The sequence below is a fragment of the Cygnus atratus genome, chromosome 3, assembly GCF_013377495.2.
Source record: "Cygnus atratus isolate AKBS03 ecotype Queensland, Australia chromosome 3, CAtr_DNAZoo_HiC_assembly, whole genome shotgun sequence".
Classification (NCBI taxonomy): domain Eukaryota; kingdom Metazoa; phylum Chordata; class Aves; order Anseriformes; family Anatidae; genus Cygnus; species Cygnus atratus.
Window position 1 is genome coordinate 33353370 of NC_066364.1, and position 10640 is coordinate 33364009.

Genomic DNA, 10640 nt, shown 5'->3' on the forward strand with positions numbered 1-10640 from the left:
TTGGTAAATTAAATGGAGAAGAATGGCAGAGGAATCATCAGTGAAGAAACACCTGTGGTCACATCCAGTCTGTTGCCACTGCAGATCAGTCCAGTTACAGCTGTGCAGCTAGACCATGATCCCATGAGTAGTACCAGCACCCAGGCTGTGTACCTTTAAACACTTATGAGGAAGTGCTTTCAGGGATGCACAGTAGTATTCCTATTGCATGTGCTGCTGGTGATGGAAATCAGCCATTAGTTAATGCTGGTTTGGTTGGAGTTGCTCTCTAGAGAAGACTAAAAGGAAGTGGGCACCTGTCTGAACAAGAAATAGCTCAGGATGTATCACGGAGAAAATAAAAATAATAAATTAATTTAAAAAAAAAAAAAAAGAAAGAAAAGAAATGACAAATGATTCAAAGTAATTTTTGCAGCTAGCAATTAATGGATAAGATTTCTATTTGCAGATTTCCAGCACAGCAAGTTGAGCTGGCAACATGACTCATATTCATAGAAGTTGGACAGGATTTTCTGGTTTTGACTATAAAATTATCCCCCTACCAAAATTTAAAAAGCAATGTGAGGGGATCCATAAATGCCATGAGCTCATGCTGCCAATCTCAACCCCATCAGAAGCCATGCACATGAGACTAACCTGCTTAGAGACTGAGTACAAGATGTTCTTACAGAAAAAGCTGTACATAGCCAAAAGCAAAAAGAGGAAAAATATATGGAAAGAAATCAAGGGAATACAATAAATAAAAAATAAAAATAAAAGTAAAAAAAAAATCTATATATATATTGCAAAAGAATATGTTTGAGACTGAAAGCAATGAAACATATTTTGTCTGTGTGCTGTAGAAAAAACATGAAGGTTTTCAGACACAGAGTCACCAAAGATTTGCTACACACAGTGTGGATATTTACATTCTTTTCTTTTTTTTTTCTCTCTCTCCTTTTTTTTTTTTTTTTTCTCTGCAGTGTATATTTCACTGTTTTTTGGACCACCAAGCAACAGAAGCAACGACAGTAGTGAATGACTCATACCCAGACATTTCTGACCTATTAGTCACATATCTGTTACTGGAATAAGTATTGATTCTGTGCCTGCTGAAATGAAAGATGTGTCTGATGGCTCATGAGGGAAGGTATGTGATATTCAAGGATCGTGGTTTCCTACAGTAAATGTGCATCTTTCCAGACAGAGGTTCCCAGACTGTGTTGTATATACTGCTAGTGAAGCTGGAACAATTTCAGACTGGCTCTGCTCATGACGATCCCTAAATCAATTAAATTTAGGAATCTTTCTTGAAATTGAATCAATACAGCTTGCTGGTGGCATCCAAGGGAGCAGGTCTAGCTCTGTCTATACCAAGGCTGTCTGTCTTTGAAAACATGGACACACAAGCATTTACCAGCTGATCATCAGTAATTGCCTACATGGAGGTAGGTACAAGAGCCACAGAGTAATTGACTTTCTAGGTTGCTGATGGGTGGTATTTGCCTGTGTGGAGATTCTCCCATGGTAATTCAGAGCCAGAGAAGAGATGAGAGGAGGTAAATTCTGGTTTAGGAAAGCAGAGGGTGAGAGAGAGTGGTGAAGACTGTCATGCCAAGGGAGGGGAGAGGAAGATGCCAAAAGAACAAACGAGACTAAAAACACCCCACCCTTGCGTAACCACACAAGCTGGCAGTCAAGCACTGTTTCTATGCTGGAGGTACTCAAGCAAATAAATGGATAACCCCCATTTTGAGGACCTAACTCCACTTAGCTTTATTCTGTTTACCTCAAAGGGACCGGTCAAATATTTGGAATTGAGCAAAGGCTGAACTGGTTTCCTGGATCAGGACACAAAGAACTAAATGGTTAAGATGTGTTTATAACATTAGTGTACTGTATTCTTTAATTATTGGCTCACTTACTGGGTAGCAGAATCATGCATATTCAGTCTTATACGCTCTTCACATTTCTTTGTGACTCTCGGATTTGTTTCTTCCACAGATGAAAGACAGCTAAAATCCTTGCTATAAGGTCATAATATCTCCTTAACCATTTGCACTTATCCTCATGAAGTAAATTAGTCTTCTTTTAGAACTTTTAGAGAATTGGTACTAGTATATGGAGATTCATTACCTTGAGAATACCAAGGTTTGTTTTTTTTTGTTTTGTTTTGTTTTGTTTTTAACAATATTTTAAGTATTATATATATTAGGTTTTATATAGCTATAGTTTTTTTTTTTTTTTCTAAATGAAAAAAAAAATCTCTGCATGTTTCCACAAGATATGGAGACCCTGATAAAGAACACATATGAAGTAATTATTTTAATCACAGTTTTTTTCCTCTCTCTCTTCAGCATTCATTATGTTCTTGATTCAATGTCCTTCATAAAATCAACCCAAGTTAACAGCATTTACAATGCCATTCAAGCAAAAATGAAACCTAAAAACATAGAAATGGGAGTCAAGTCATACCAGATACTATGAGTCTTGTAGAACAAATGATAAGCCTGTATCCTTTCTTTGGAAGAAAGATGTGCAGCTGTATTAAGAACAAAAAGGTATGTATGCTAAGGTGGAAAAGAAAAAGCAGAACCTAAGCACACGTTTACGCAATTCTGATCTTTGCTTAGTTCCTTCAATATTTAGAAAAGAAACTGCACATACAGGCTGATGACAGGATCAAGTCAATATGAGTTTAATCCTGATTTCAGATGATACATGTTTAAGACTCAAGACAAAAAAAAATGGTGCTATGCTAGCTCCTCACAAAATCTTTATATATAAGACAGCAATGAAAAAAATGTATCTGCTGAGCGATACTCTAAAGTATCTTAAAATTAACTTTTGAGCTAAGGAGGAAAACTGCATTATTTCTCAGAATTGCAGAGTTGCAGACTGGTTGAGGTTGGAAGGGACCTCTGGAGACCATCTGGTCCAACCCCACTGGTCAAACAGAGCCATCTAGAGCTGCTTGCCCAGGATGATGTCCAGACAACTTTTGAAGATCTCCACGGAGAGAGACTCATAACTGCTCTGCACAACCTATGCCAGTGTTTATTCAACTTCACAATAAAGAAGTGTTTCCTGGTGTTCAGATGGAACCTCTTGTTTTCCAGTTTGTGCCCGTTGCCTCTCATCCTGGCATTGAACACCACTGGAAAGAGCCCGGGTCCATTCTCCACCCCTCCTCCCCCCTGACATTGCTTTCCTCCAGTCCTCAGGCATTTCTCTCATTCACTGTGATCTTTGAAGATAATGGAGAGTGTTCTTGTAAAGACAAGACTAGGAGAGATTACATGAATCATGAAGTCCATCCCCTATCCACAACCAGGTAACCCTCAGAGTCTTTCCCAATACCTTATAATAATTTTCAGACCTTTGCTACAAAAGGAGCTGAAGACAATATTCTTGTCTTGGCATGTCCCCATATCAGAGGTTTTGTATTTTCAAAAAAAGAGATCCTTTCTAATCTCACCTGGGGGAAATTCCTTCCAGAACCTATGTCAGTCAATCTAACTCTGGTTATTGGAGCAAGAGGCAGCATACAGGCATGAGAGAAATGTTTTCAGCCCTAGCTGACTCATAGTCCCAGATCAGTATGAAGGAATGAGAGACCAGGGAAAGAAAAGAAATCTGTCCTTCCACCCACCAGGTGCTGGTGGGAAGTGAGAGAGGAACATGCTTTTTGCCTCTTTGCTATTTTGGAGAACACAGAACTCACAAGCCACATTAAAACTGTATCCTACACATCCCAGGAATATTTCTCCCATCAGAGCATGGGGCATATGCTGTTTACCAGCAGTTATGTGCAGTTGTCAGTAAGCTCTGATCTTCCTGACATTTTATGTGTTCCCCTATATTTATCACTGCAGCTACGTTTCACAGTGCCAATGAGAAAATCGATGTACCAAGCATTTCAGCTGCAAAAGCACCAGTGCAAGGCTCAGACAGCTGATCTCAGAGCTACTCTGGGACCCCAAAGAAAAAGTTAGTATCTGCTCCCAGACCCACTAGATGGCACTGTGTATGGCTGTTACCAGCCATTACAAACCTGAGGCAGAGTTTGGTGTGAGCCCAGCAGCTCCAGCCTCAGCTGGGTGGCTTCGATTTCCAGTACAAGTCTCTTAGCCTGGAACTTCATGCAGCTGTTCTGCCCATTCAGCAATTTTCGGGTTCCCTCAGTCACTCTAAATTAGTGCTCTTTCAAATGACTACCAGTATTTTTTTATTTTCTATTTTTCTCCAGAAGCTCCAAGGTTATATTTTTCCAGTTCCTGGACCTTGCCCAAAACATTCCAGAGGTTTCAAGAAATATTTAGAAAGTCGGTAAGTCTGAGTATCCTGTCTGGCTGGTGTGCAGTGCATGTGTGAGTGGAAGGGTACAGACTTCAACCAAGCCTCCCAGAAGTACTGCAGATTACAGGAATTTTGATGTGAGCCTAACTTTCCATCTTGGCTACACCAGTTCTTCTCTATGGGGTCAGTTCGTATCCCAGTGAAATTAGTGAGGGGGTTCCACTGAGATCACTGAGGGTTGGATACGGGCCTCTGCCAGGTTTCCAAACACTGAAGAAATGTGTGCTGACATTTAGTAAATCTTTCCCCCTTTTCTGATTAAGGTTTCTACTCTTACTGTGAGCAGTGTTTGCTGGTTTATGCTCACAATGAAAACTGATGGGACTGTCGGGAAAACTGATGGGGCTGCCATTTTCAGTCTGACTAGCAGGAGTTTTGCCAAATACATTTTTCTAAATGAAATGGGAGTTTAAATCCCTCTGTCTCTCTGCTTCTTGCTGTCTCCACTTTTTAAAAGTTTTTCTTGTGTTGCAGCTTCAGCGGCAACCTGAGCATCATTTTGAGCCTTTTTTAAGTCCTTGGAACATAGTTTTGCCTCTCCCTAAGCAAAAGTGATGTTTGAAACATCTCCTTTTTGTCCTCTCACATCATTATTTACTCTAATAAAGTGCATTAGGCATTTTCCAATTGTGCTTTTGAAGATTCAGCCACAAGCTGATCTATAAACCATATGTAAAATGTGCAAGTTGAACAAACATCAACAATAATTCCTAGGCCTCGCATATTTGAAGCAGTTGCTCACAGAGAGCCTCCATGATTAGGTGGTGCAGGTCAGCAAAGCACTGCAAAGAAGGTCAAATATGCTCATCAAGCACGGAGTTGCTGGTTATTGCCCCTTGTTTGAAGGTCTCCAGACACAGTAGACAGTAACTGACTGTGTGAGGGTCCCTAGACCTCTTTCATCTGGAAACCATGGTCAACAGGGAGTAGAAGATATAAGCCCTGGATAGCAGGTGTAAGTTGGAGAGCACGAAGTGCAAAGCAGCTGTGTGAGACTGGGCAGCACTGGAAATAGAGTTCTGTGCCCAAGTCACCATGTCACAGGGTGACTGCAGGTAAAGGTCCTAAAGGGGGGGAAAGAGCAAAATGTCAATGTCTTGGTTTTGTCTTCTTTTTTTTTTTTTTTTTTTTTTTAGTTTTATATCTGACCGCCTCCAGGTGTGTCTGGAGCTGGCACAAAATCCAACAGTGTCACGAGGAACTCCAGAAATTTAGAGCTGTATCTGAACACAAAGTTCAGGGTTACAACTGAGTCGGTACATACTACATCATAACTGTACAGATTTTTAAAAATGGCATTTCTCAACAACAAGACAGTAAAATTTAAAAAGAAAAATCAGTGTCTGTAGTCAGGTTTCCAAAGGAAGAATAATTTATTGTAGTTGTTTCACCCAGTATGCCCCAGAAATGGGCATCATGAGGTTTTGCAAGCTCAGCTGAGCTATACCCACTGTAAGACCTTAAGAAGGAATTCTTGGGAGAGTTTGACCTCCAAATGTAGGATAAAGTAGCCTTGGGGTAGCTTTAGTTTACACAGATTAGGAATAAATCCCAGGAGGTATTAAAGAAGAGCATGTTCTGGCTTTTACCTATCCTGCAGGATATGATTTACTGTTCCAGTAAAGAAAAAAAAAAAAAAAATTGATCCCCATAACTTCTATCTCATCTATGCAATGATTTCTTCCCAGTTGTGATTGTATTCACACCAAAAGTGGAGGGTACATCTCTCTTTTGTATTTTCTCTACACCAGAAGCAAATCATTTTGATGATATTTTGTTTATCTGCTTTTGAAATGCCAGATAATTCCTAGGCTCTCTGAACACAATTCTTGAGAACCTTGGATCAGAAAACAGGGTCAAAATAGTTTGCTTCATCATTCCTTTAGATCATGAACTCAAGCCTTCTTGTAGTGTTGTATGGTCTGGTTCATAAGTTTGTTTCATAAATTTGTTTGTTTGTTTCTTAAGGGAAAGAGGTGGTTTTGGGAAAAAAAAAAAAAAAAAAAAAAAAGGAGCCAAATACAAAAAGCATTGCCATTATATCACTGGGCTTTTAAAGAAACTTTTTCACTGATGCTGACACATATATGATAATAGTTTGTTCTTAAAGGCTGAAAAGTTAAATATGAAAATAGAAGCTGTGAAACATCAGTGTTAGTTTTCTATGAGATAACTAATTGCACACCTGCATGTTCACATATTCCTCTGTGCCCTTTTCCACTATTAATGACTAACATTTAAGCAGCTTGAAGATTATGTCTTCACTTCGCTTCTAAGTTCTTGTTTGGTCCTCTAAAGAAATAATTAATGTGAGCATATTATATTACTAGGAAAACTGGCAAATACAAATCAAATAAGTTTTTGATTGTGAGACTGCAGGAATCCTCCCTGAGCTCAACGTGTGTATGGAGGTTTTATAAGCAATTAAACTCTATCCCTGAAAATCCTGCCTTTAAAGCTTTTGGATCACCTGTAGGGTTTTATGGTCTGCTGCAATTAATGAGAATGTAGAAGCTGGCAGGGAAAGTTCAAGTAAGGAAAAGGAACATGTACCAGATAAGCTCAAACACACTTAACCTCTCCCCTGCTAGAGGGTTTCTTTTCAGGCAGCACTGACACAGCCTAAATAGATGCTGCATTTGAAATACTGTCAGGATTAATAGGCAGCAGCAAAGGTTCTTGTTTCCTTTGTTACTTATTATGCTGCAGCAAAAGAACTGAACTTTAAGAAATATGACAAATGGTACAAATAGCCTTTAAAACAACAAGATCTCTATGGGATGGAACAAATTGATATTTTTTTTTCTGAACACTACGATATTTAGGCAGTGGCTTTAAGTGGGTATGTCAGCCATATTTCTGTGCATGTGCTGCAGCATAACATCTGACATCCATCACCATCCTCACGCAACTTTAGCTGGCAGCAGTACAGATATCCTTCATCTTTCTCTGCTCCTGCTCCTGTCTCTTCAACAGCAGATTGTTATCATCCATGCTGTTCCCCTAGAAATGTGCAGGGACTTTACCTGCTGGCAGAAAGAAGACAAATGAGTTCCCGCCTCATGTTGTCATTGCCCAGGACAGTGGATGTTTTGTGAAATATGACAGGGGTTGTCTGTTCCCCATTAACCTCATGGCTGAATCTAGTTCTGATAGCCTTTAAACTAGGAGAGGTAGGACCCAGAGAAGCTGCTTTTGCCCATTTGCTATTGTATGCCTGGATATGAAGTCAAAGAGAAAGCATATGGAGAGGCCAGATTTTGAGGGCAAGGAGTGTTTCGCATCCTCGTTTGCCCCATGCAGGCCTGGAGACTAAGGCACAAGCTGACCTGTTGCCCTTTAAACAGAGTGTCCTCGGTTAAACGTGCCTAGACTCCGCATGTCTAGCTATTCTTTCCTTTACAGCAGCATAACGCTGTTGTGTTTATCAAGAGGGATAATCAGATTCAGTTCATCTGTGCTATTATTTGCCCATTTCTGTAAACCACAGTGGCAGGGCTGCAGGTTGCATTTGTCAGCACATAAACATGACTTCAGCTGGTGTTCGTCATGGCAATGTGGCTTGTTTAAAGAGGTATGTATATCACCGTTACTACTGAACCTTCACCACTACAAAGATGCTGGTGGCAATACAGACTTGACAGCTGCAATTATGTTCACTGCCTCCAGAGAGGGAACAGAGAGGACAGGCTCTTCTGAGCTTCTGGTTGCTGTTTTGGTGGATCAGGATAAGGTGCTGCTGAGGAGATTTTTGGAGCTATGCTTTATGCATCCTGTCCCAACCACAAGGAAAGCAATCACATGTTTTTCATAACACCACTAGCCTGCTACTCCCTTCATTCCTGAGGAGAGCAGCACTCTGAGAGCACCAAAAGCAATCGCTTCTGAACCAGTAGGAGAACACATCACTGCTTAGCCAGATGCCTGGAAATATGAATGCTGCTCTGTGGTTTCTTCAGGAGTCTGAGCCAGTATTTACCTCATCAGATGTATCTTTACTTTGCTGCCCTATCCCAGCTTGTACTCTATTCACAGTGCAATCTATTTTCCACAAGTGACAAGTCTGGGGGTCCCCAAAGGTAGTTAAAGGAAAGCAGGATGCAAAACGAAATATACAGAGTGTATGGGAAATGGCGGGGAGCGGAGATGAAAAATACACCCGCTACAAACATGAGAAATCCTGGTCCCAGGGAGAAACAGGCGCCGCAGACTGGAAAAGGAGCTTAACAGAACTGGGGAGGAGATTTAGGGGGATGAGGAGGCAAAGACTGTGATTCCAGCCAAGGCTAATGAGACTGCACAGGAACTGAAGCTGAATGACTGTACAGAATCTACAGAAGCAAAAATAGAGACCTGTAGCCATCTTTTTCCACAGAGACAGTATTATCATTCTTTTCTTCACAACTGGAGGAACAAAATCCTTAAGTGATTTGCCTTCAACAGATTTGTAGCTCAGGTTCTTCCAGCCCTCAGGCACAGACATAACCACGAAATTTCCGTTGTGTTTATTACCTTCAGGTGACTTGGAGAATGTTCATTTAAGTGTCTTCCACTGTGCAAGACTAAAAATTCATGTACTGGATAGGGGGTAAGGTCACAGATGTAAAATTGGCTCTAACATCCAGCTTACTTTCTTCCTCTCCTTTTTTCTTTTCTTTTATATATATATATACATATATATATATATATAGTGCTAAAATGTATGAAAGGAAGCAGAAGAAGACTAGTCTTGGCTATTTCCCTATACATATGTAGTTTTTGGCCCAGTGATATCAGATTCATCCTGTGAATCAGTCAAAGGAGCAATAAATCTAGAGCTCATTAGGATTACATGCATATTACCTTTACTCTGTGGTTTCTGACTGATGTACCTACAAGTTTTCATGGCCATCAGCATGTATTTTGCCTCCAGCAAACAAAAAAGCTGGAGATACTTCTTAATCTATCATCCTGACTCTCCCATTCAGACATGGTCTCTGTTGCTTGCACATCACCGCTTGCCCTTCCATGGTACACAACATACTGCCTGTTCCCTGATGACAATACATGCGTTGGTAATAAATTTCCCATTCATAGTCCAATACAACCTTCTTAAGCAGCTGATCAGCTGACAACCTTCTCTGTTTCGAACTTTTCAGATATGTGGTGGGGACTGACTGCACAAGCTCCTGGCTCCTTTTCCCACACCAATTTCCCTCGACTCACAAATACCAGGGGGACAAAGAAGAAAAGCAAACGCCATCTTACTGCCTTTTCAGTATCTGTTCATGCCTTTGTGTTACTGTAACAGTGCTTTTAAAATGCACCTTAGTTTCATAGTGATATAAGGCAATAATTCTTTCCTGACAAGCAACCATGACTGTGGTTGGTAAGTGCCTGTTTGAGATCAGAAAAGCTAAGTAGTCCTTACAGTAATTAGGTCTCAAAGGGTTTTCTCTTCCTACTGCAACACCAAAAGAGAATCAGCTTCAAAACACATCTTACATGCTTCATCTGTATATTAGTAAGGGCATTTCTCAGTAAGGGCTGAGGATTCAAAATATGGGGATATCGATTACATCCTCTTTTTTCTTTCCACAGAAGGTTTCCAAGGAGGTGGCTAACTAGGACTGAATACACAACCACATTTGTGCTGAATAGCTAGAAAGCAAAGGAAACCCATTATGTGGTTTTTAAAACCTTTTGTGAATTGTGGAAAAGATACGTAATGTTTCTGCTGAAGAAAATCCATCACAATTATCTATATGTTTTTTATTTCACTCCAAGAATTTTCAACAATGAATCTTTATTGGGACCTTCATAAATAAATAAATAACCAGCAGTACTGCTGTCATGGAGAACACTTATAAATGAGCTTACTACTACACAGCTGCTCTGAAGACCGCATGTATTGCTTGTAAATAATTAGTTTTCCACCTCTGACAGGTAGGGTTATAAAAATGATTATTCTAAAATAAATAATGTTTAAATAAATAATTTGTGTCTAATGTCTAAATGTCTAAAATAAATAATGTTGCATTTAGGGTGGCTTTTTTGTTTTTGTTTTGTCTTTTTTTTTTTTTTTTCCTCAGAGAATCATACTAAACCATTCCACAGACACCTTTGGTCTTGCACAACAAAAGGCCCCATATGTTTTTACTTTCCAGAATTACTGCCAGACATGGAAAGGAACAGATGTGGAGCAGCCATTGCCTTGCGAGTTTGACCTGCAGCATAGGCACTTGATTCTTATTACCCTCCACTTTCTACTGATCATGCATCAGATCCCTTTACAGCTTCTCTTTTCTCACACATGCCTGTTC

General features: G+C 40.0%; 1 long non-coding RNA gene across 2 annotated transcripts; it reads left to right on the forward strand.

Moving 5' to 3' along the window:
* The first annotated feature begins 1186 nt into the window (after nucleotides 1-1186).
* Nucleotides 1187-10285, forward strand: LOC118246209 (uncharacterized). 2 transcript variants are annotated; one of them, XR_004778119.2, is made up of 5 exons: nucleotides 1187-1427; nucleotides 2337-2540; nucleotides 2861-3313; nucleotides 4229-4308; nucleotides 9919-10285. It is a non-coding gene; the product is annotated as an uncharacterized LOC118246209 (long non-coding RNA). The 2 variants fall into 2 exon arrangements; XR_004778120.2 differs by having other exon boundaries at nucleotides 3099-3313.
* Nucleotides 10286-10640: the final 355 nt, after the last annotated feature.